The sequence below is a fragment of the Thalassophryne amazonica genome, chromosome 2 (assembly GCF_902500255.1).
Source record: "Thalassophryne amazonica chromosome 2, fThaAma1.1, whole genome shotgun sequence".
NCBI lineage: Eukaryota > Metazoa > Chordata > Actinopteri > Batrachoidiformes > Batrachoididae > Thalassophryne > Thalassophryne amazonica.
The window spans coordinates 46,997,672-47,023,085 of NC_047104.1; the positions used below are offsets into that span (position 1 = coordinate 46,997,672).

Below are 25,414 nucleotides of genomic sequence, written 5' to 3' on the forward strand. Positions count from 1 at the left end.
CAGGCATCCTCTCACTTTCCAAGATTTTATTAAACAATCTGGTTAGAAACTCTACTGCCATCTCTCCTAGACATTTCCATGCCTCCATTGGAATGTCATCTGGACCAGCTGCCTTTCCACTCTTCATCCTCTTCATAGCAGCCCTCATTTCTTCCTTGCTAATCTCTTTTACTTCCTGATTTACTCTCACCACATCATCCAGCCTTTTCTCTCGCTCATTTTCTTTATTCATCAACTCTTCAAAATATTCCCTCCACCTTCTCAGCACACACTCCTCACTTGTCAGCACATTACCATGTGCATCTTTTACCACCCTAACCTGCTGCACATCCTTTCCACCTCTGTCCCTTTGTCTGGCCAATCGGTACAAGTCCTTTTCTCCTTCCTTACTATTCAACTTCTTGTACAGCTCGCAATATGCCATTTCCTTTGCTTTTGCCACTTCTCTTCTCGCCTTACGCCGCATCTCCTTGTACTCCTGTCTACTTTCTTCATCTCTCCGACTATCCCAAAAGTTTTACGCCAACCTCTTTCTCCTTATGCATTCCTGGACCTCTTCATTCCACCACCAAGTCTCCTTGTCTTCCTTCCACTGTCCAGATGTCATACCCAGTACTGCCCTAGCTGTCTCCCTCACCACATCTGCAGTACTTTTCCAGTTGTCCAAAATTGCTTCCTCTCCAACTAGTGCTTCTCTCACCTGCTCACTAAATTTCACACAACAGTCTTCCTCCTTCAGCTTCCACCATCTGATCCTTTGTTGAGCTCAAAATGAGCAAATATTTGCACAAAAACAATAAAGTTTATCAGTTTGAACATTAAATATCTTGTCTTTGTGGTGTATTCAATTGAATATAGGTTGAAGAGGATTTCCAAATCATTGTATTCTGTTTTTATTTACATTTTACACCCCTAACCCTCTCTTGCTTGCCTCTACTGGTGGTTGGCTCTCACTGCGGTATTGTATCACTTCCTGTTCCGGAGCACAGCGGTGTTTTTCTGTATCTGTTAGCTGTTTAATCTGCGCAGTTAGATTGGTATAGTTATCTAGATTACGATTTGTTTCCCAGTGTAATCTTTACGTGCCTTAACTAAAGCACTCCTTCTGCTGAATCACCTCTAAATTATTTACACATTATTCACTTTGCGTGTTTTTAGGAATCCGCTAGCTTAGCGTAGCTACTAGCTCTTAGCCGATTTAGCATGGCGGCTTCTTCTGTCTCTCCCGCACTTTTCTGCTCTGGGTGTGAAATGTTTAGTTATTCCTCGGCCTCCTTTAGCAGTAATGATACTTGTAATAAGTGTAGCTTATTCGTAGCTTTGGAGGCCAGGCTGGGCGAATTGGAGACTCGGCTCCGCACCGTGGAAAATTCTACAGCTAGCAAGGCCCCTGTAGTCGGTGCGGACCAAGGTAGCTTAGCCGCCGTTAGTTCCCCCCTGGCAGATCCCGAGCAGCCGGGAAAGCAGGCCGACTGGGTGACTGTGAGGAGGAAGCGTAGCCCTAAACAGAAGCCCCGTGTACACCGCCAACCCGTTCACATCTCTAACCGTTTTTCCCCACTCGACGACACACCCGCCGAGGATCAAACTCTGGTTATTGGCGACTCTGTTTTGAGAAATGTGAAGTTAGCGACACCAGCAACCATAGTCAATTGTCTTCCGGGGGCCAGAGCAGGCGACATTGAAGGAAATTTGAAACTGCTGGCTAAGGCTAAGCGTAAATTTGGTAAGATTGTAATTCACGTCGGCAGTAATGACACCCGGTTACGCCAATCGGAGGTCACTAAAATTAACATTGAATCGGTGTGTAACTTTGCAAAAACAATGTCGGACTCTGTAGTTTTCTCTGGACCCCCCCTGGAGTGACATGTTTAGCCGCATGTTCTCCTTGAATTGCTGGCTGTCTGAATGGTGTCCAAAAAATGAGGTGGGCTTCATAGATAATTGGCAAAGCTTCTGGGGAAAACCTGGTCTTGTTAGGAGAGACGGCATCCATCCCACTTTGGATGGAGCAGCTCTCATTTCTAGAAATCTGGCCAATTTTCTTAAATCCTCCAAACCGTGACTATCCAGGGTTGGGACCAGGAAGCAGAGTTGTAGTCTTACACACCTCTCTGCAGCTTCTCTCCCCCTGCCATCCTCTCATTACCCCATCCCCGTAGAGACGGTGCCTGCTCCCAGACTACCAATAACCAGCAAAAATCTATTTAAGCATAAAAATTCAAAAAGAAAAAATAATATAGCACCTTCAACTGCACCACAGACTAAAACAGTTAAATGTGGTCTATTAAACATTAGGTCTCTCTCTTCTAAGTCCCTGTTGGTAAATGATATAATAATTGATCAACATATTGATTTATTCTGCCTAACAGAAACCTGGTTACAGCAGGATGAATATGTTAGTTTAAATGAGTCAACACCCCCGAGTCACACTAACTGTCAGAATGCTCGTAGCACGGGCCGGGGTGGAGGATTAGCAGCAATCTTCCATTCCAGCTTATTAATTAATCCAAAACCCAGACAGAGCTTTAATTCATTTGAAAGCTTGTCTCTTAGTCTTGTCCATCCAAATTGGAAGTCCCAAAAACCAGTTTTATTTGTTATTATCTATCGTCTACCTGGTCGTTACTGTGAGTTTCTCTGTGAATTTTCAGACCTTTTGTCTGACTTAGTGCTTAGCTCAGATAAGATAATTATAGTGGGCGATTTTAACATCCACACAGATGCTGAGAATGACAGCCTCAACACTGCATTTAATCTATTATTAGACTCTATTGGCTTTGCTCAAAAAGTAAATGAGTCCACCCACCACTTTAATCATATCTTAGATCTTGTTCTGACTTATGGTATGGAAATAGAAGACTTAACAGTATTCCCTGAAAACTCCCTTCTGTCTGATCATTTCTTAATAACATTTACATTTACTCTGATGGACTACCCAGCAGTGGGGAATAAGTTTCATTACACTAGAAGTCTTTCAGAAAGCGCTGTAACTAGGTTTAAGGATATGATTCCTTCTTTATGTTCTCTAATGCCATATACCAACACAGTGCAGAGTAGCTACCTAAACTCTGTAAGGGAGATAGAGTATCTCGTCAATAGTTTTACATCCTCATTGAAGACAACTTTGGATGCTGTAGCTCCTCTGAAAAAGAGAGCTTTAAATCAGAAGTGTCTGACTCCGTGGTATAACTCACAAACTCGTAGCTTAAAGCAGATAACCCGTAAGTTGGAGAGGAAATGGCGTCTCACTAATTTAGAAGATCTTCACTTAGCCTGGAAAAAGAGTCTGTTGCTCTATAAAAAAGCCCTCCGTAAAGCTAGGACATCTTTCTACTCATCACTAATTGAAGAAAATAAGAACAACCCCAGGTTTCTTTTCAGCACTGTAGCCAGGCTGACAAAGAGTCAGAGCTCTATTGAGCTGAGTATTCCATTAACTTTAACTAGTAATGACTTCATGACTTTCTTTGCTAACAAAATTTTAACTATTAGAGAAAAAATTACTCATAACCATCCCAAAGACGTATCGTTATCTTTGGCTGCTTTCAGTGATGCCGGTATTTGGTTAGACTCTTTCTCTCCGATTGTTCTGTCTGAGTTATTCTCATTAGTTACTTCATCCAAACCATCAACATGTTTATTAGACCCCATTCCTACCAGGCTGCTCAAGGAAGCCCTACCATTATTTAATGCTTCGATCTTAAATATGATCAATCTATCTTTGTTAGTTTGCTATGTACCACAGGCTTTTAAGGTGGCAGTAATTAAACCATTACTTAAGAAGCCATCACTTGACCCAGCCTTCTTAGCTAATTATAGGCCAATCTCCAACCTTCCTTTTCTCTCAAAAATTCTTGAAAGGGTAGTTGTAAAACAGCTAACTGATCATCTGCAGAGGAATGGTCTATTTGAAGAGTTTCAGTCAGGTTTTAGAATTCATCATAGTACAGAAACAGCATTAGTGAAGGTTACAAATGATCTTCTTATGGCCTCGGACAGTGGACTCATCTCTGTGCTTGTTCTGTTAGACCTCAGTGCTGCTTTTGATACTGTTGACCATAAAATTTTATTACAGAGATTAGAGCATGCCATAGGTATTAAAGGCACTGCGCTGCGGTGGTTTGAATCATATTTGTCTAATAGATTACAATTTGTTCATGTAAATGGGGAATCTTCTTCACAGACTAAAGTTAATTATGGAGTTCCACAAGGTTCTGTGCTAGGACCAATTTTATTCACTTTATACATGCTTCCCTTAGGCAGTATTATTAGACGGTATTGCTTAAATTTTCATTGTTACGCAGATGATACCCAGCTTTATCTATCCATGAAGCCAGTGGACACACACCAATTAGCTAAACTGCAGGATTGTCTTACAGACATAAAGACATGGATGACCTCTAATTTCCTGCTTTTAAACTCAGATAAAACTGAAGTTATTGTACTTGGCCCCACAAATCTTAGAAACATGGTGTCTAACCAGATCCTTACTCTGGATGGCATTACCCTGACCTCTAGTAAAATTTTGAGAAATCCTGGAGTCATTTTTGATCAGGATATGTCATTCAAAGCGCATATTAAACAAATATGTAGGACTGCTTTTTTGCATTTACGCAATATCTCTAAAATCAGAAAGGTCTTGTCTCAGAGTGATGCTGAAAAACTAATTCATGCATTTATTTCCTCTAGGCTGGACTATTGTAATTCATTATTATCAGGTTGTCCTAAAAGTTCCCTAAAAAGCCTTCAGTTAATTCAAAATGCTGCAGCTAGAGTACTGACGGGGACTAGAAGGAGAGAGCATATCTCACCCATATTGGCCTCTCTTCATTGGCTTCCTGTTAATTCTAGAATAGAATTTAAAATTCTTCTTCTTACTTATAAGGTTTTGAATAATCAGGTCCCATCTTATCTTAGGGACCTCGTAGTACCATATCACCCCAATAGAGCGCTTCGCTCTCAGACTGCAGGCTTACTTGTAGTTCCTAGGGTTTGTAAGAGTAGAATGGGAGGCAGAGCCTTCAGCTTTCAGGCTCCTCTCCTGTGGAACCAGCTCCCAATTCAGATCAGGGAGACAGACACCCTCTCTACTTTTAAGATTAGGCTTAAAACTTTCCTTTTTGCTAAAGCTTATAGTTAGGGCTGGATCAGGTGACCCTGAACCATCCCTTAGTTATGCTGCTATAGACGTAGACTGCTGGGGGGTTCCCATGATGCACTGTTTCTTTCTCTTTTTGCTCTGTATGCACCACTCTGCATTTAATCATTAGTGATCGATCTCTGCTCCCCTCCACAGCATGTCTTTTTCCTGGTTCTCTCCCTCAGCCCCAACCAGTCCCAGCAGAAGACTGCCCCTCCCTGAGCCTGGTTCTGCTGGAGGTTTCTTCCTGTTAAAAGGGAGTTTTTCCTTCCCACTGTAGCCAAGTGCTTGCTCACAGGGGGTCGTTTTGACCGTTGGGGTTTTACATAATTATTGTATGGCCTTGCCTTACAATATAAAGCGCCTTGGGGCAACTGTTTGTTGTGATTTGGCGCTATATAAAAAAAATTGATTGATTGATTGATTGATTGATTTTACACAACATCCCAACTTCACTGGAATTGGGGTTGTAAATAGAGGAGTCTCCAATAAAAATGGTTGGGAATTGCTGGGATAGAGGATCGGATATCTGCTCTGAAACGCTTTGTCCAGCTCCAGTCTGTTTATTTCATCAGTGGAAAACTGAAAGTGCTGTTCCACCACATAGCTTGACAAGCAGAAATACATCTTTAGTATTTTAGCTTCAAGTCTTAGTTAGAAACATCAGTACCATGCTGCTGCATTTAAAGTGAAGGTTAGAGTCTGTGATTTGTTCCCTTTGAAAATAAAGTGTATGATGTTACAGTGAAGACTCTGCTTCCTATTTTGCATTTGTTTTCAAATAACCTGCGGTCAGGATGATGCGTAGGCATTAAAGTCTCCACCCTTGTGGTTTTGAACTGTGGGAATGACTGGAATGTCCCTGTCACCAACTCTTGCTTGCCAGTTTTAATTTTAGGCGTGAATGAGATTTTACAACTTTGCCTGAGTGAATGGTTTCACAGGTTCCTGCCCTTGTCAAGGCACCTAAGTGGACTGCAACAATACAGATGAAGTGTCTCAACAAAGCACAGATTGGCAGCTCCAGGTGGACACACTTAGAACTGTGCTTTGGTGGAACCAAACCCTTTTTATGTTGTGAGTTAAGAGTGCCAACTACATTAACACTGGAGATGACTTAGAATTTTAACCAAAATTACGATTTAAACTAATGGGATTAGTAAACTGCAAAGGTAGCAATTATTTTTACTTTTTTACATATACGAGGACTGTTAGAAAAGTATCTGACCTTTTTATTTTTTCAAAAACCTGATGGATTTGAACCACGTGTGCTTCCATGAGCCAACCTTGAACCTTCATGCGCATGCGTGATTTTTTTTTTTTTCACGCCTGTCGGTTGCGTCATTTGCTTGTAAGTAGCCTTTGTGTGAAGATTGGTGGAGTCTCTCGTTGTTTTTTCTTTGCAAGGAAATGGCGGAACGACTGGAGCAGCGCAACTGCATCAAATTTTGCCAGAAACTGGGCGACAACCAGGTGGAAACCATTCAGATTATTCAGACGGCTTTCGGTGACGATCCTATGGGCATCACACAGATTAAGGAGTGGTACAACCTGTTTAAAGACGGCCGCACAACGGTGGAGAGCGCGCCGCGCTCCGGTCGGTCATCAACATGCTGAAATGACCAGATCATTTCCAAAGTGAACGCTGTGGTGATATGGGACCATCGTGTGACTATGAGAAATTGTGGAAGAGGTGGACATCAGCACTTTTTCAGCACATTCCACTGTGACAAGATTTTGCCATGAAAAGAGTTGCAGCGAAGAGAGGCTACACCCATCCTCACACAAAGGCTGCTTACAAGCAAATGACGCAACCGACAGGCGTGAAAAAAATCACGCATGCGCACGAAGGTTCAAGGTTGGCTCATGCAAGCACACGTGATTCAAATCCATCAGGTTATTGAAAAAAATAAAAAGGTCGGATACTTTTCTAACAGACCTCGTATATGTCACAGAAGTTGGGTGAAAATGTAATCAGTGTGTTGCAGTGTGTAACACGGAATGTGCTGCCGAGTTCAGCAAATCTGCTTTGTCCGTTTAATCCAGTGATTCATAATGCATTGAAATTTGTTCCACAGTTTGAATTTATGGTTTGTGAGATGGCTAAATTGACAAAGTACATACAGACAAATGTGTTTATTAAAGGACATATCACCAAAATCTTAACAATTTAGATTTAGGCTGTTAGTGACCATCCCATGATCCAATGGGATTACTTTGTGCATTTCCATTACCGGTTTCAAAGTATACGGTATTTGCAACAGACAGCTACGGAGACATCCGAAAACAAAGTACTCGTGAGTACTCTGGTGTTTCTGACAAGTGATGTCGCAACTAGAAGCATCCCAGCATGTGTGTCAATGGAATGTAGCAGCTAACGTTAAGAACGTAGGCACTGATTAAGTCCAAGGTTGAAATAAGTGTGATGTTGTGTTATGATGACTCATTTTTAAGTGATAATTGTTCATTTTGATGTTGTCACAGTAAAAGCTGCGGCTCCAAGAAGGTTTCTGTGCACCTACACTGCCATGAGTCTTCAACACAGCCTGTCAATAACCATCTCTGCTCCAGCTTCAGCTTTGTGCACAATTAAATGTGTTATCAATAAAATCTAAAAAAAACAAAAAAACATCTGCTGCCAAGGGAGAACGAGCGTCTCGTGAGTTGCACAGCATGTGCGCGCACGCGTGCACACACACACACACACAGAGCGAACTTCGCAGCATACATACACACACAAATTTACACTCAAAGTCAAAAAAAAAAAAAAAATGGAAATTGAAATTTAGCCACACAACACAAACGGGCTAAAATCCTGAACATGCCAGACTCTCCATCGTGTTATGGATTAATTTTCAAATGTAAACTTCACTTGATCTGTGAAATAGCCGGCTGTAGCTCTGCCTCTCTCTCAATCGTGGCACATAAAATAACGTCCATGAACTCCTGGAAATAATGTATTCTGACTTTTTCCAATGTAACAAATCCATCTCTGTGTCCAGGCAGTCTGTTAAAAACAGAATCAGATGTCCCACGTGCATGTCCACAGCTTCAGTAACAAACAGCGGATCATGACACTTTAGGCTCCAAAATACAATACTCTGAAAAAGTTAAGAGTTTTGTGGTGAAGCGGGTCGTCTCCTCTCAGTAAATCTAAGCCATCACTTTCAAACAGCAGCTCAGAAGCTTTGTTTTTGGATGGAGCAGGTTTGTTTCCCTCTCTCTGTCAGTCATTGGGATGTTTCTGTTTTGCTAATAAGGACGTCACAAGCTGAAAAATGCAGAGGATTGCCGAGTGAAACATTTTCCGGAAATGCACCTGCTAATGCTCAGAGTGAGAGGAATAAAATAAATCAGAGATCACTAATTATTAGTACATGTCAAATCAAATCAATTTTATTTATATAGCGCACAAATCACAACAAACAGCTGCCCCAAGGCGCTTTATATTGTAAGGCAAGGCCATACAATAATTACGGAAAAACCCCAACGGTCAAAACGACCCCCTGTGAGCAAGCACTTGGCGACAGTGGGAAGGAAAAACTCCCTTTTAACAGGAAGAAACCTCCAGCAGAACCAGGCTCAGGGAGGGGCAGTCTTCTGCTGGGACTGGTTGGGGCTGAGGGAGAGAACCAGGAAAAGACATGCTGTGGAGGGGAGCAGAGATCAATCACTAATGATTAAATGCAGAGTGGTGCATACAGAGCAAAAAGAGAAAGAAACACTCAGTGCATCATGGGAACCCCCCCAGCAGTCTAAGTCTATAGCAGCATAACTAAGGGATGGTTCAGGGTCACCTGATCCAGCCCTAACTATAAGCTTTAGCAAAAAGGAAAGTTTTAAGCCTAATCTTAAAAGTAGAGAGGGTGTCTGTCTCCCTGATCTGAATTGGGAGCTGGTTCCACAGGAGAGGAGCCTGAAAGCTGAAGGCTCTGCCTCCCATTCTACTCTTACAAACCCTAGGAACTACAAGTAAGCCTGCAGTCTGAGAGCGAAGCACTCTATTGGGGTGATATGGTACTATGAGGTCCCTAAGATAAGATGGGACCTGATTATTCAAAACCTTATAAGAAGAAGAATTTTAAATTCTATTCTAGAATTAACAGGAAGCCAATGAAGAGAGGCCAATATGGGTGAGATATGCTCTCTCCTTCTAGTCCCTGTCAGTACTCTAGCTGCAGCATTTTGAATTAACTGAAGGCTTTTCAGGGAACTTTTAGGACAACCTGATAATAATGAATTACAATAGTCCAGCCTAGAGGAAATAAATGCATGAATTAGTTTTTCAGCATCACTCTGAGACAAGACCTTTCTAATTTTAGAGGTATTGCGCAAATGCAAAAAAGCAGTCCTACATATTTGCTTAATATGCGCATTGAAGGACATATCCTGATCAAAAATGACTCCAAGATTTCTCACAGTACTACTAGAGGTTAGGGTAATGCCATCCAGAGTAAGGATCTGGTTAGACACCATGTTTCTAAGATTTGTGGGGCCAAGTACAATAACTTCAGTTTTAGCTGAGTTTAAAAGCAGGAAATTAGAGGTCATCCATGTCTTTGTCTGTAAGACAATCCTGCAGTTTAGCTAATTGGTGTGTGTCCTCTGGCTTCATGGAGCTGGGTATCATCTGCGTAACAATGAAAATGTGTGCAGAGACACTGACAGTCATGAGTACTTTTATGTTGTCTTACTTATTGGGACATTAAAAACGTGAGACTTGTCCTTTAAAAGATTGCTAACAAGCGCAACAAGAGATTTCTGGCGTCTGCCAAGGGTTGACGAGGACTCAAAGTAAAATATATGTAAGTCACATTGTGACCTGGACTTTACCTGGAAATCTGATCCTAGCCTCGGGACCAAGAGTGACTTGGATTCTGTTAAAATTCTGTTAACATTAAAAGTAATCACATAGTCACGAGGATGTAATTAAATGTTGAAATGTCTAAATTAAAAAATGATTTCATCATGAGGTTTATGTCACATTTAGAAATCCTAATTAACAAACACACTGCAGTCATTGTTACATCATCTCCTATATTTATTTACAGTGTCTTTTCTTTGTCTGGTTAAATGCAGATATGAATGAATGAATGATTCTATCAGACTTAAAAATGTACACATATAAAAATAAATGCCCAGGGTTCCTTATAATGTCCATCTCATCTGAAACAACAACAGATTATTTCTGGTTTTAATTTACAGATGAACAGATTTCTAAAATATTTTCTTTTTTTTTTTTTTACTTAAAACTCAGCATGGCTAAAATATAATTCATCTTGCCACATAAAACAAAATTGGGGAAGGACAGTCCAAATTCGAGACAGAACTCCAGATCAACACTCAAATTTAATAGGTTTTCTTAAGTAATTGATTGGGTCAATGACCTTTTTTATTTGTCAATACTCGCTTCTAAAAGCACAGACAAACCTGTGGCAATAGACAGGAAAATCTCTTAAAAATTTGTCAAAGCAGCACTCAGTCATGAGACAATGCTTTGTTTCAACAGCTCTGTAGTGTATGCTCACATGAAAAGGACTGCAGCCTGCTTCTGTCTGCATGGATATTCAGGGGGTATAAATAGCCAGGTGTGTGCGTGTGTGAAGACTGGAACTGCAGGTCGCAGAGCTCAAACAATAAGCCGTCAGCACTACCCTTCCTTCCCTCTCCTTTCTCCCGTCCTGCTGCTGGGGGCGGAGGAGGATTCTCACTCCCACTTCCTTTCTTTCTTCCACTTCCTGCCTCCATGCTTTTCTAATCTGTCATCTGCAGCGAGTCTGAGCTCGTCACTTGTTACGTCAGCGAGTCAGGCTGCTTGTCCGCCCTCCAGTCTGATGGTTGGTAGTGGAAGTGTCACACTTCCCGTTTTTCATTCACTCAGGCAAAAGTGGTGGATGTGGCCCTGGAACAGTCTTGAATATTAGTCCTTTGTTATGCACTAAGAATCTATATATTAAAAGCCAAGTGGCCTCTGTGTATATTTATGCGTGAGTGCGTGTGTATGGCTTCGAACACAGAGAACCTGGGAAGAGCTTACGTTTGCCATTTGGTATGCTTATGTATTTTGGGTCAAGGATGAAGGCTGCCAAAACGGAACATTGATGGGACTAATATTTTTGCAGAAATTATGGTTACTATGTAACAGAGAACAATGGACATTATTTACATTCTGGACTCTCATGCCATTCTAAATCATTATAGAAACTTTGCATAATTTATTACCACTCTTGAAAAATGTCAGCTACCTATTTTATAAACACTGCCCAATTTAGAGCCTGTGAATCCACACAGGCAAGATGCTAGTATTGTGTATTTTCTCTCATCTTTAAATTACACTCATTTGTTCATTACATTCTGTTTTTAACCGAAGCAATCATATATGGCCATCGGGTATTGCAAAGGCTTTGCGTCTGTCTGTGCTCAGCATAAGTCCAGTCTTATTACCGTTTTGACCGTTGGGGGTTTTTTTGTAATTATTGTATGGCTTTTGCCTTACAATATAAAGCGCCTTGGGGAAACTTTGTTGTGATTTGGCGCTATATAAATAAAATTGATTTGATTTATTACTGCCAGAGTCCACCCTGCCGCTCTCATTGGACCGACATCTCTGCTATTTTGGAACTGTGGGATAGCTCGCGCCCACAGATTGAGCTCGCCGAACTACTTTCGCCACCCTGCTCAGAGTGTCGCTCTCGTTGGAGTGACAACACACAAAATGTCTTTTCCTAGAGAGATCTCATTCAGTGCAGCTTCTTTTTCTGACTTTAACACAAAGTTAACACCCAAGTCTTTCATCGGTAACTGTAAATGGCAATCAAACTATTCCAATCATATCTTTCTGAACTCTTCCGCATCAAACTCCATCGTGTCAATGTTTACAATGTGCTTGAGCAATAACAGGTGAAGTTGCTCATAAACATTAACTTTCTTAAATATTTATTACGGCCACTCTTAAAACTTCAGTTGTCTTTATAATTTTATTACTGGTCATTTTTAGAATTAATGTAGATGAGATATACTCATCAATTATCTGGGAACTACTTTTTGCGCAGGAATTCATCAAGTACGTCTGCCGCAGGCACGTGCTAACACAGAATACTCAAACTGGAGAGTTGTTCGGCCATAATGAGTGCGCCAACTTTTAGCTTGCCATAAGCTAAGCTAGTGGCGCTCGTGAGAATGTGTGCCAGAGTCTTCAAATTCACTGGGAACATTCTTGGGACACAGACCTTGGACAACCTTGGCTAACCTTGACCTATTTTAAGAGGTTTTTTAAGAGGTTCAAAAATCACATTCTGTTCCATTTTTTAATTTTTTACTTGTTTATTTTTTTTGCGAGGTGGGGGTGACAGCCAATCAGAGTAGAGTGGCTGTGTGACATCAGTGGCTGGTCTAGCTAGCTGCAAACTCTGTTTCATTTGTGTAAATATAACCGCTTGTCATATATTATGTAAAAGCTAGCAAGAAATAAACACTTGTAAAACTGAACATGCTGTTTTTGTAACCTCATAACACCTCTGGAGTGATTTACAATACATTTCGCAGACAGTGTGCACACATACTTCCGCTAATGCAAAGCTAACTTCCGTTCTTGTCAAAAGCTCATGTATGGGCACACGCATGCAGTCCTGCAGATGCCGTTAAATCATAAATAGTGTTTTATTGAGTCATTGATGATGGTGATGATGATGGATTGAGCCATCGTTTCGATGGATCTCCGGCCACTTAATGTCTATGTCTGCGATGGCCAATCAGCCCGATGCGCAAAGCGCAAACCCGCTGACAGACATCACAGACAAACTGCGAATCTTTGTCATTTGGTTCAAGATGATGGATCTAAACAACATTTCTGCCAACAGCACATGATAGTGGCTTATTAGACAGAAAAGTCTATGGTTATGCGGGCTGTCAGGAATATTGTTGTAAACTGTGTTGCTGCATGCCAGTGTGCAAAGAAAATTTTGAAATGTTCAAAATTTCTGGCACGCATAAATTTCGAGCCACTTGAGTGAACTAGACATGAACATTGCACAACCTATTTGCAAGCACTGTATGTCAATGCATGTCAGTGCATGTCATTGTGCGCAGCACCTTGCAGTTTACGACGAGTTTACTCATTGACACGCAAGATTGTGTACCAGTGCGGGGATCAAATTTGTACAAGTGTCAAGGTGACTTTAAACTCAAGCACTGCACCAGCTGCCACCCTGTAAAGACAAAACCCTTTGTGGTTTCATCCATTTTGGAGATGAGGCTTGTCAACAATCCCTCATTATCCTTCACCCAGGCAGAAGGATGATGAGTTTGGAGAGCTTGCAATGGCTCTGTTTTCTGGGTTGTTGGCATTATGGACCTGAAGGGTGTTCCATAGTGTGGTTGATGCAGTGATGTCTAGCACCAGCCGAATGCTGTCCGAATGAAAATTCGACCTCCATTCGGGCAAAGTCGAGGCACAATTGAAAACCTCCAACAGCATTCTGAGTGCACTCCAAACAGTCGGGCATCGTCATGCGACCAGCCCGAATGTAGAGCACAGACTCTCAACGTTTGAGGTGCAGTCGAGGTGGGAAAATGTCGAACTGCAGTTGAGGTGGACTCTGACTGCATTCGAAATATTCTCACAGCATCAAAACAGCATTTACAGTCTGATCACGCTTGAGAGACATTCACCATGGTCAAATCCCGCCAGCATGTCCCGATTGTGCCACAGATGAGCTGTACGTGCGCTTCCACTGGATCCCATTCGGGGTGTACAAAGGAAATATGTGCAATCTCTGTGGCATGCATTCATCTTGTGATCTAGACATGAACATTGCACAATTAAACCGAAAGCACCATGTGTGACTGTGAGTTAATGCATTTCAGGTCCGCAGAACAATGTGCACATCTGAACGGGGTGTTATATCCATTATAAACCTTATATTACAGATACATTGTCATTCCCTCCCTTGGGTTAGATAATGTATGTGAAATCTTCTGATCTTCATAGCTGTAACACTATGAGCAGATGTGCCGTGCTGCGCTGCTGCCCCACGGCAAGTCAGTGTGTTTCAGAGGCACCATCCAAGTCTTTAGGAGGAATGATGTTCCAATTGCCAAGCCATTACAATATAAATAAAATAGAAAATCACCTTTGGAACGGTTCCAGATGAGCCTCAGTGCACGGCAAACAGCCAGGCTACAGCCTGTGATAAAATCCCTGTCATCCTGGGAGCAATGAGATGGTTGCATCAGCCAAGTGCCGACAGCACATGCCTTGTCCACCATAAATATGTATCCCATAGACACGCCGTCCAGCAGCACGTACTCGCTCCATTCAGCCAGACAGCGGGATGCCCCGCTGCACGTCAGGGCATGTAGCTTGCGATCCCAAAGTCCAGACAGTACATCATGTGAAGCATTAACTAATTGCCAGGACACACACGTGAACCACAGTGTGGTCATCTCACGAACCTAATACCGGTGGAGAGAGGAAGGGCATGAGGCTGTATCATCTGATCGCTCCGCTTACATGCACGACAGTACTGCCATGATCCAAGGTGCCTGGTTTACATGACAGGAATGGCACGTCTTGACAGACACAGCAGAAGACAGCGCTCGTTCCACACTCCCCTCCCTTTACTTGCCTTCCAACCAGACTTCAGGTGGCAATCAAATTACACCCGTGTGGCATTCTGCATCCATTCTTCTTATTCTTACTGCAATCTGACAGCATTGTAGGTATTTGTACTGTGTTCCATCCACGTTTAGACTGCAGTCATATGCATACACACAGTTGTTCACGAATCAGTCGGGGTGGGATCTGCACACGTTCTGAGTGGTCATACGGCATTCATGCACTGCTGTCCGAATGTCCTTCCCTCCTGACTGTGCCATGAAGTTGCCCCCCCCCCCCCCCCCGGCCTGATTCCTCTTCATTGGTGCTCATTCGTGCTAAGTGTGATGGGGCCTGTAATTCTGTAAATTTTGTAATTGATCCTTAAATGTCAAAAATGACAAATGTTAATCAGCACTCAGCAGAGTCCAGATTGATGAATTAAAAGTTTTTATTTTTGAAATTGCACTTTGGGTTCAGTGTAAAATAACGGGACAGAAGACTGTAGCCCTCATGTTTTACAGTTGTAACAAACAAATGGTTTCTGTGTGTGTGAGTGTACTAGCTGTTAGGCACAAAAATTGAGAGAGGTTTCATAAATAGTAGCTTGAACGTGGTTTTGTGGTCAGTAAGATGTCTGGTGCATTGACCCGGTTTCATTTCAAAGGCAGACAAACTGGCTGTGACCATCAAACATCAGCAAACACCTGGATTTGAGAAGTGGTTGCTCCTTCTCCAAATAGAGATGTACGAGGGTAGGCTGAAAAGTTCTAAGGCTGACTATGATGCAGTTGTCGAATTTAACAAATTCAGGGTTATTTTTCTACATAGTCTCCCTGTAACTCCACACACTTCTTCCAGCGGTGCTTGAGTGCTTCGATTCCCTTGGCATAGAAGCTTTCATCTTGAGAGTCAAAATAGTCCTCAACGGCAGCCATCACCTCATCATTGCTCCGATAGTGCTTCCCAGCCAAGTTTTTTTTTTTTTTTTCAGGTTTGGGAACAGATTTAAGTCCGTGGGTGCCAAGTCAGGGGAGTGTGGTGGGTGATCTACCAGTTCGAATCCACACTCGTGGATAGTGGCCATGGCCACTGTAGACTTGTGAGCTGGTGCATTGTCTTGATGGAAAAGCACCCCTTTCGTCAGCTTTCCTGGTCGCTTCTTTTTGATAGCCTTGCGTAACTGTCTCAGTAGGTTAGAATAGTACTGTCCATTTATGGTTTGTCCCTTTTCAAGATTGTCCACGAACACAATGCCCTTGGCATCCCAGAAAACTGAAACCGTGACCTTCCCCACAGACGAAACGACCTTGGCCTTCTTTGGAGGTGGTGACCTTGGGTGTTTCCACTGCATTGATTGATTTTTTTTTTTTTTTTGTCTCTGGTTCAAAGTGGTGAACCCAACACTCATCCTGGGTAAGAAAACGTTTCATTTAATTGGCTGGATCCTCTTCAAATTGCGCCAAGTTTGCCTTCGACATGACTAGCCTGGTGCGTTTCTGATCAGGCGTCAGAAGACGTGGCACCCACTGAGCTGACACCTTTGACATTCCAAGTTCTTCATGCAGAATGTGTTCAGCTCTCTCACGGGATATTCCCACAGCATCTGCTAGCTGATTAATCATTGATCGTCTGTCGTCCATCACCATTTCATGAACAAGGTCAATGTTTTTCTGGGTTGTGGCTGTTGCAGGCCACCCAGACCTTGGGTCGTCTTCAAGGCTCTCTCTGCCCCTCTTAAATTCAGCTGTCCACTTCTGCACTGTAGATATGGAGGGAGCTTCATCCCCTAATGTAGCAACCATATCCGCATGAATGTCCTTGGGCTTTAACCCTTCTTATGCAGGTACTTAATCACACCGCAATGCCAGGTTTTGTCCATTTTTGCCATTTCCTTCTACCACAAACTTTCAAACTTGGCTATGAACCACAAACTACCTCACAAGCTGGAAGAAAAAAACAGTCATCAGAAGAGTTGAACTTAATGCATGCCAGGTTTTATTGAAATGGCATTTCTCCTTCTTGGTGAGCCTTAGAACTTTTAAGCCTACCCTTGTATAATTTTCCTCACAGCACAATGAGCCAAGCCACAAGGCGGCCCTGCTGTGCTTTTGGTGTTCCTGGTCACAATCAGGAGCCGGTGATGAATGATACCGCCCGGCACATCAAGACCGTATCAAGCTGTCTCATCTTATTACCGTCCGTTGTTGAGTACACAACAAAAGGAATGTCAGCTCAGTGAAGTCAGAGCTCCAGACACCCTGAAAGTTAATGGAGTCTTGTGAAAAGAAAGTTCTTGGTTGAGATTTCTGGTGAAGTTTTGACCATGGTAGTTGATGTTCATTGCTTTCCACAAGTTTGTATTTTTTATCATTTACAATCTGCTGCTGCTTTTTCTTGCAGCCTTTATCTTCTTGAGAAGTGCAGCAGTCCGATTTTGGATTTAAACTGGTTAAAACCTACAACAGCCCTTGGTGAAAACCTATGACGTCCTGCTATAAACTTGCTTGTTGTATACTCAGTGTGTATCCCTTATTTGATGTACTACCATTTATACCTGTTGTTTGATCATTGTAGACTGGTTTACAGGCTGTTTATAATATGACAAAATCTTAGGTTAGTGGCAAGACGTATTTCAGCACAAACACACAGAGTTGGCTCCTGGATCGGAAAACTCTGCAGGATGTATCAGAAATTTCTGATCCGTGCATTGCGTTGATATTGGAACCTGATACTGATTGGATTGGATCGACCCCATCCCTGATTGCAACATTCAGTTGCTTGGTGATGGAAAACAGTTTTCTGACTTTAAAAAAAAAAAAAAACAGTCTTAATGATCCCTTAAACACAACATACCCTTGAAATGGCTTTTGAGTTTTCTGTAATTACCTAGCACTTTACATATGCAGTTGTAGCATTCAGTTTGAATGTTGTGATATAATAGAGGGATTTGCCCTGTGATTAAAATATCATGGTGACCTTTTGGTTGCAGACTCACATTTTCTTTGTAAATACAAATCATGTAGTATGGATGGATCTTTGTGTACTTGTATTTGCATATTTCCCAGTTATGGATGGAACTATTGTGTGCTGTGTGGCCTCAATGGCACAGATGTCCCTTATCTTTTTTCCTGTTTTCCCTTTGCAAAAAGGTTTGTTGTCAAGAACTTTGCATATGTCAGAACCCAGGTCAACATCAGATAATTTGACAGTTCCACATGTTACGCTCTGCAGAGCCTACAGTCCTGTCTTTTCCCCAAATTGTATATTTTCCTACAATGTCGGTAGGGGAATGTCATCACCCCGAGCTCACCTCACCCCAAATACACCAGCATAGATCATTTTTTTTACTGTCGTCAGAGCTAGATGGGCAGTCTTGATGGTTAATAAACCTGCTTTCAAAAAAGAAGGTTCCTGGTTCAAGACCACCCTGCTCATTCTCCATGCAGTGTGGAGTTGGATTAGGAAGGTTATTCTGTGTAAAAACATCTATCAGATCAACATGTAGATCCATATCTGATTTGCTGTGGTGTCCCCAAGCAAAGATGGAGAAGCCCAGCGACCTTGCTTGATAGCTGGATATGCCACACCCTACTGCAAATGATGATGCCCGCTACGCATCCCTGAAAATTATCTGACATTAAGAGTTTGGAAGACTATACAAATTTCTCTGAAAATAATAGAACGCCGAGGCCAATGCATTTATTTTTGCTGTGCAGGGAAGACTTCTGGGTTTGTTATCAAAAGATGAATATAATTAAACTGTTTATATCATCAGCATTTATTTGATTGTATTGTACTTATACAACCCCTGGCAAAAATTATGGAATCACCGGTTTCGGAGGATGTTCATTCAGTTGTTTAATTTTGTAGAAAAAAAGCAGATCACAGACATGACACAAAACTAAAGTAATTTCAAATGGCAACTTTCTGGCTTTAAGAAACACTATACGAAATCAGGAAAAAAAAAAAAAATTGTGGCAGTCAGTAACGGTTACTTTTTTAGACCAAGCAGAGGGAAAAAAAATATGGAATCACTCAATTCTGAGGAAAAAATTATGGAATCATGAAAAACAAAAGAACGCTCCAACACATCACTAGTATTTTGTTGCACCACCTCTGGCTTTTATAACAGCTTGCAGTCTCTGAGGCATGGACTTAATGAGTGACAAACAGTACTCTTCATCAGTCTGCCTTCAACTTTCTCTGATTGCTGTTGCCAGATCAGCTTTGCAGGTTGGAGCCTTGTCATGGACCATTTTCTTCAACTTCCACCAAAGATTTTCAATTGGATTAAGATCCGGACTATTTGCAGGCCATGACATTGACCCTATATGTCTTTTTGCAAGGAATGTTTTCACAGTTTTTGCTCTATGGCAAGATGCATTATCATCTTGAAAAATGATTTCATCCCCAAACATCCTTTCAATTGATGGGATAAGAAAAGTGTCCAAAATATCAACGTAAACTTGTGCATTTATTGATGATGTAATGACAGCCATCTCCCCAGTGCCTTTACCTGACATGCAGCCCCATATCATCAATGACTGTGGAAATTTACATGTTCTCTTCAGGCAGTCATCTTTATAAATCTCATTGGAACAGCACCAAACAAAAGTTCCAGCATAATCACCTTGCCCAATGCAGATTCGAGATTCATCACTGAATATGACTTTCATCCAGTCATCCACAGTCCACCACTGCTTTTCCTTAGCCCATTGTAACCTTGTTTTTTTCTGTTTAGGTGTTAATGATGGCTTTTGTTTAGCTTTTCTGTATGTAAATCCCATTTCCTTTAGGCGGTTTCTTACAGTTCGGTCACAGACATTGACTCCAGTTTCCTCCCATTCGTTCCTCATTTGTTTTGTTGTGCATTTTCGATTTTTGAGACATAATGCTTTAAGTTTTCTGTCTTGACACTTTGATGTCTTCCTTGGTCTACCAGTATGTTTGCCTTTAACAACCTTCCCATGTTGTTTGTATTTGGTCCAGAGTTTAGACACAGCTGACTGTGAACAACCAACGTCTTTTGCAACATTGCGTGATGATTTACCCTCTTTTAAGAGTTTGATAATCCTCTCCTTTGTTTCAATTGACATCTCTCATGTTGGAGCCATGATTCATGTCAGTCCACTTGGTGCAACAGCTCTCCAAGGTGTGATCACTCCTTTTTAGATGCAGACTAACGAGCAGATCTGATTTGATGCAGGTGTTAGTTTTGGGGATGAAAATTTACAGGGTGATTCCATAATTTATTCCTCAGAATTGAGTGAGTCCATATTTTTTTTCCCCCTCTGCTTGGTCTAAAAAAGTAACAGTTACTGACTGCCACAATTTTTTTTCTTGATTTCTTATAGTGTTTCTTAAAGCCAGAAAGTTACCATTTGAAATGACTTTATTTTTGTGTCATGTCTGATCTGCTTTTTTTCTACAAAATTAAACAACTGAAGGAACATCCTCTGAGGCCGGTGATTCCATAATTTTTGCCAGGGGTTGTACTAAAATATGTCTGCATAGAATGAATGAAGGTGGTCTAAAATACATTGTGTGTTTCTGAACTTTGACCACATGACATTAATCTGTAACAGTGATTTCACATGAACGGTTGCAGTGTAGGTTAAACATGATTGCAGTCCCTCATTTCTGTGTTGTTGTCAAATGGCTTTGACTATTTAAAAAAAAAAAGGCTCCATCTATGGGTCCAGTACTGGTCAAGTAGGCGCTCTGCTATTGATACGGGAACATTTCCGTGATTCTAGTGGATTTGTTATTGGTCCGGAAAATGATTTCCGTACCCATACCGATAATACCGTACCTACCGATGATGCAATTGGCTTGTATGAAGCCAAATGACATAATGCAATCATCAGATGTTGCTCACTTATAGACAGGTACGGGAGAGCACATTATTACCCATATTGACATGGAAATCCTCTTACTGTACCTTTTATTCACGCTCTGAAGGTACAGGGAAAATATGCTGTATCGTTAAGTAGCAGACTATGGCTGCAGCTCGCCGGCTGGAGGGAGAGAGAGAGTGGGTGAAGTGCAGCGCAACGTTGGCGGAAGGCAGGCTAACTAGCTGTGAGCTAAGCTAACTTAAAGTGGGCAGCTCAGAGCGAAAACAGTTTTCAACGGGCCAGAATAAAGAGAGTTTACAAAACAAATTTATTAACTACTAATAAGGTCCATTTCTGTGTATTTGAGCTCCAACTTGGCTGTTTCCAGTAGGTTTCGCCCTGGCACTCTCTGTGCATACACCTCTATGCTTCTAGTGTTACGCTTGTATAGTTGCACATAATTTTTCTCCTGATACGCCCCGATCGCAGCTTCCAATTCACTTAATGTGCCAAACTTCTTAAAAAAAAAGAACTGGCCCCCTTCACTTGTGAAGCTACAGTTTGCAGCAATCTTTTCAAAGCTCAATTTCAGATTTGTAGTTTGTAGAGGGATTAGTGTCTTGACCTGAGAGTCTGTCTGTCCTCATGTGCCCAGCTTTCATCAGCCACATCAAACAGGAAACCAGTCAGTCACACAGCAGCTTGTATGTCTGAACACGCTTGTGACCATGTCTGCAGCTGAAGTGGTTGACACATACTAAGATTCTCTGTTACATGCCCGTTACTGGAGGAACAAGATGGTCACCTGTACAGTAAATCTGACCTACCCGGTCATCCCTGTCCAGGAGAGCGTTTTATTTTCATACAGGTTACTGACACAAGGTGCTATACACTACAAACATATTACAAGTTAAAACACAATAAAATAAAAAAAAAAACACTAAAATGCAATTAAAAAAATAAACTAAGCCTCATTGGTGTAAAAAACCAAGGAAAAAAATGAACTTGATGTCCAACGAGGGTGCCTCCATAACCCCCAGAGGCAAGCTGTTCCACAGTTTGGGAGCAACATCTGAAAAAGCCCTGTCCCCCCTGAGCTTTCTCTTTGACTTAGGCACTTGCAGGAGCAGCTGGTCAGCCAACCTGAGAGATGGACTAGGTACATAAGGCTGAAGAAGCCCAGAGAGGTTTGATGGCGCAAGGTCATGGAGGGACTGAAAAATTAACATAAGAATTTTAAAACAAACCCCAAAATGAACAGACAACCACTGAAGTGCGGCCAGGACAGGAGTCATATGCACCCTCCTCCAAGCCCCTGTCAAAAGTCACGCCACAGCATTCTGAACTAACTGCAGACTTGAGAGAAGCAACTGATTTACTCCCACAAAAAGCAAATTGCAGTAATCCAGACGAGATAACACAAAAGCATGAATAACCAACTCAAAATGTTGCCTGGAAAGAAAAGGTTTCACTGTTGCCAAACGTTTAAAATGATAAAAAAAAACAGATTTCACCACTGCTGCAATTTCACTGTCCAATTTAAGATCACAGCCATCTTAAAATCAAGATTAAGAATAACCAGTTTAAAATATGCTTCCAGGGATCCCAAATCGACAAAGGAAGTCTCACATAGACTACTCGGTCTAAAAACTGCCACCTCTGTTTTCTTTTCATTAAAACATAGAAAAAATTCAAGGCAAGCCAGGCTTTAATATCCTCTAAACATGCCAGGAGCCGTTTCAATGACTGAACATCCCTCTGAGTCACAGACAATTAAATCTGGCAATCATCTGCATAGCATATGGAATAAAATCATGTTTTCTAAAAATAGTCCCCAGAGGCAATAAATAGAGAGAACAACAAAGGCCCCTCCAAGATAGAGCCCTGTGGAACACCACATGACAAAGGGACTAGAGAAGATTCAAAGCCACCAATATTAACAGAAAACATCCTGTCTGTCAGATAGGACCACAACCACTCAAGCACAGTACCACCAATGCCCACCAAGTGATGTAGTCAAGATAATAAAATACCGTGGTCAACCGTATCGAAAGCAGCCGTTAAATCGAGCAAAACCAAGAGTTCCCAGTGTCACACATGAGAAAAATGTCATTAAAAACTAGGGATGGGTATTGATAAGATTTTATCTATCAATGCCATTCGATTCTGCTTATCGATCCGATTCCTTATCGATTCCCTTAAATGGTTGACATTCAATTAGGGATAGGTATTGATAAGATTTTATCAATATCTATTCCCTTATCGATACCTCTTATGAATTTTCTGTGTACTAAAAGTAGGCTTTACAGGTTTTCTATGTCAGCAACATTTTATTGAGTCTTAAAGTAAATAAATATGAAATTGGTAACTGGATCCTTGATCTCTGGACATAAATAAAAATAAACAAAATCTGTAGTTTTTGTCAAAAGCATTTCCTTTCAGACATTTTGGCATGAAGGTCTCTCCATACCTCTGAGCAGAGCTCAGTTGGCTGCTGCACATCAGTGTAGGACATCTCATTTTGGGAGGAAAAAAAATGTTTTGATCAATTGCAGTTGTATTACAAGATTTGGAAAGAGGTGTCATTTCATTTAAATAGCGTTTCTTTTTTAATTTATTAATTCCGACTGGACTCTATCGTTCTAACTTGACTCGGCAGAGAGCCACTCAGCGTTTGGAGCTATGTGAACAGAACAGAGGACGATTCTCGTTTCTTTCTCGCAACAAGACAGGAGTTCCAGTTAGTGACTTTAATCCACACAAAAGTGACTCACGATTGACATATTCAGGGATGAAAATGGTGGGAAAAAAAAAAAAGAAGCTTTAACCCAAAATGACCCCTCAACACCACCCGCACGAAAATGTTTGAATTCTAGAAGCTTTGAAATGCACTCTGGGACTATTCCAGACAATAAATTGCAGTGAGTGCAGCATCCATTGTGGTGACAAAAAAAACCCCAACTTTCCTTATTCAAATTCATTCCAGTAGTATTCTGCCCTTACTAGGATACAGTAGTTTTCTAGCTTGGCAGATAGTTCTGGAGGAAATCACTGAAGAAATTAACAAATTGAAAGTATAGTTTGACCGAAACAAATTGTCATTAACCTTAATAAGACAGAGATGAAGTGGAGGTGTAAGAGTCACTAGGTGTTCACAGGAAACAGCTATTTTTTTCTATATTTATTTATTTATTTATTTATGTTCATTGTTAGTTGGTTTTATATTTTCTGTTGTTTTTAATCAGGCTTTTTTTTTGTCTCTTTCTCTAAAATTGTATTGTAGCATTATTAGTTATTATTGTTGATGCTATTATTATTAAGATATAAACAAAAATAAATAAAAAAATATTACAATTTGTAATACATTTGACTCTTTTACGACAACAAACACTGTGCCATTTATTATACAGAAAACAAATGCACACAAACTTGCTGAGATGCGAACAGCTTAATGCTAACTTTAACATCGAAAATGCCATAGACATGCTAATGCATTAGCATGGGTCCAATTTTTATGTTATAAAATACATCTATCAACTGTTTCTGAAGAACATAACAGGTCGGTTTAACATAAAAAAAGGTAAATATTACTCAGACATATGCTCTTTGGGGTTTTAGCGGGGAAAACTTAAGATAAAGCGAAATAAACAAAGAACCACGAAGCAGTGGGTTGGATCAATACTTCATTGCTTCAAGCTTCAAAAACGAGTCGCTCTGCAGAAATGGTTGATTACAGACCCTGCACGGGTTCTGTAATCAACGTAGACATGATCATTTTTCCAACAAACACCCCCAAAAAACAACAGCCACTCTGAAGGACCAATAAGGGAGTCATTAAGCAAAAAGGCTATTGATGTCGGTGGAACAAATCATTTCTTAACAATACCCAAAAAGAACCGGTTCTCGATACCCAACCCTATTAAAAACCGCAGACTCTGTGCTATGAAATGGCTGAAAACCTGACTGAAACTCTTCCAGAATCCCATTTTTATTTAAAAAAAAAATTGCTTAATTGAATTTTTTCTAAAACCTGAGACAGAAAAGGCAGTTTTAAAATGGGCATATAATTAGCCAAAACTGTGTGATCAAGACTTGGTTTTTTAAACAAACGTTGGACCACTGCATGTTTAAATTTTGCCAGAACTACCCCGGAAGACAAACTGAGTTAAGATTGCAAGCAGCGGCTGCCAAATACGCAACAAAATTTATTAAAAAAATCGTGGGGAGACAGGATCATAGAAAGACCCCGATTTGATATGCCATGCTACATCCTTTACAAATGAAAAGGTCACAGATTCAAACTGAATAAAAGTGACCAGACAAGAAACCAAAGCCGATGGGTCAGAAACAGCAACTAAACTTCTCCATAAAAAAGCGAGCAAAATTTGTACACATATCTGGGGAGGCATCCAAACAAGCATTCTGTGCAGTATCTAATACAGAGTCAATGATCTTAAACAACACATGTGGGTTGTGGCCATGAGCAAAAATAATATTTGCAAAATATTCCCTTCTTGCCTCCTTTGCTGTGGTCTGATAGCAGTCCCAACAGCTTTTTAAGGTTTGAAAAGTCCTGTAATCTGTCCTTTTACCACTTGTGTTCAACGACATTTCCTCCTGGCATTACGGGTTCTGTCATTTAACCAAAGCTCAGAATTGGCCATGGATCGCCGAGTCTTGAATGGAGCCACCGAATCCAAAATGGTTTGACTTGACAAATGCAACCAAGAACCATGCTCTTCTATATCACAGGCAGAGGCTTCAAAAGAGTCAATCAATCAATCAATCAAGATCTTTATTGTCATTATGCAGGCATAACGAAATTTTGCACACTCC

At 41.1% G+C, this 25,414-nt stretch overlaps 1 protein-coding gene across 3 annotated transcripts in view; it reads left to right on the forward strand.

Moving 5' to 3' along the window:
- The window catches only part of LOC117523955 (tyrosine-protein kinase CSK), a 163,365-nt gene that overhangs the window by 61,622 nt on the left and 76,329 nt on the right, over positions 1-25,414 (forward strand). The window lies entirely within an intron of this gene.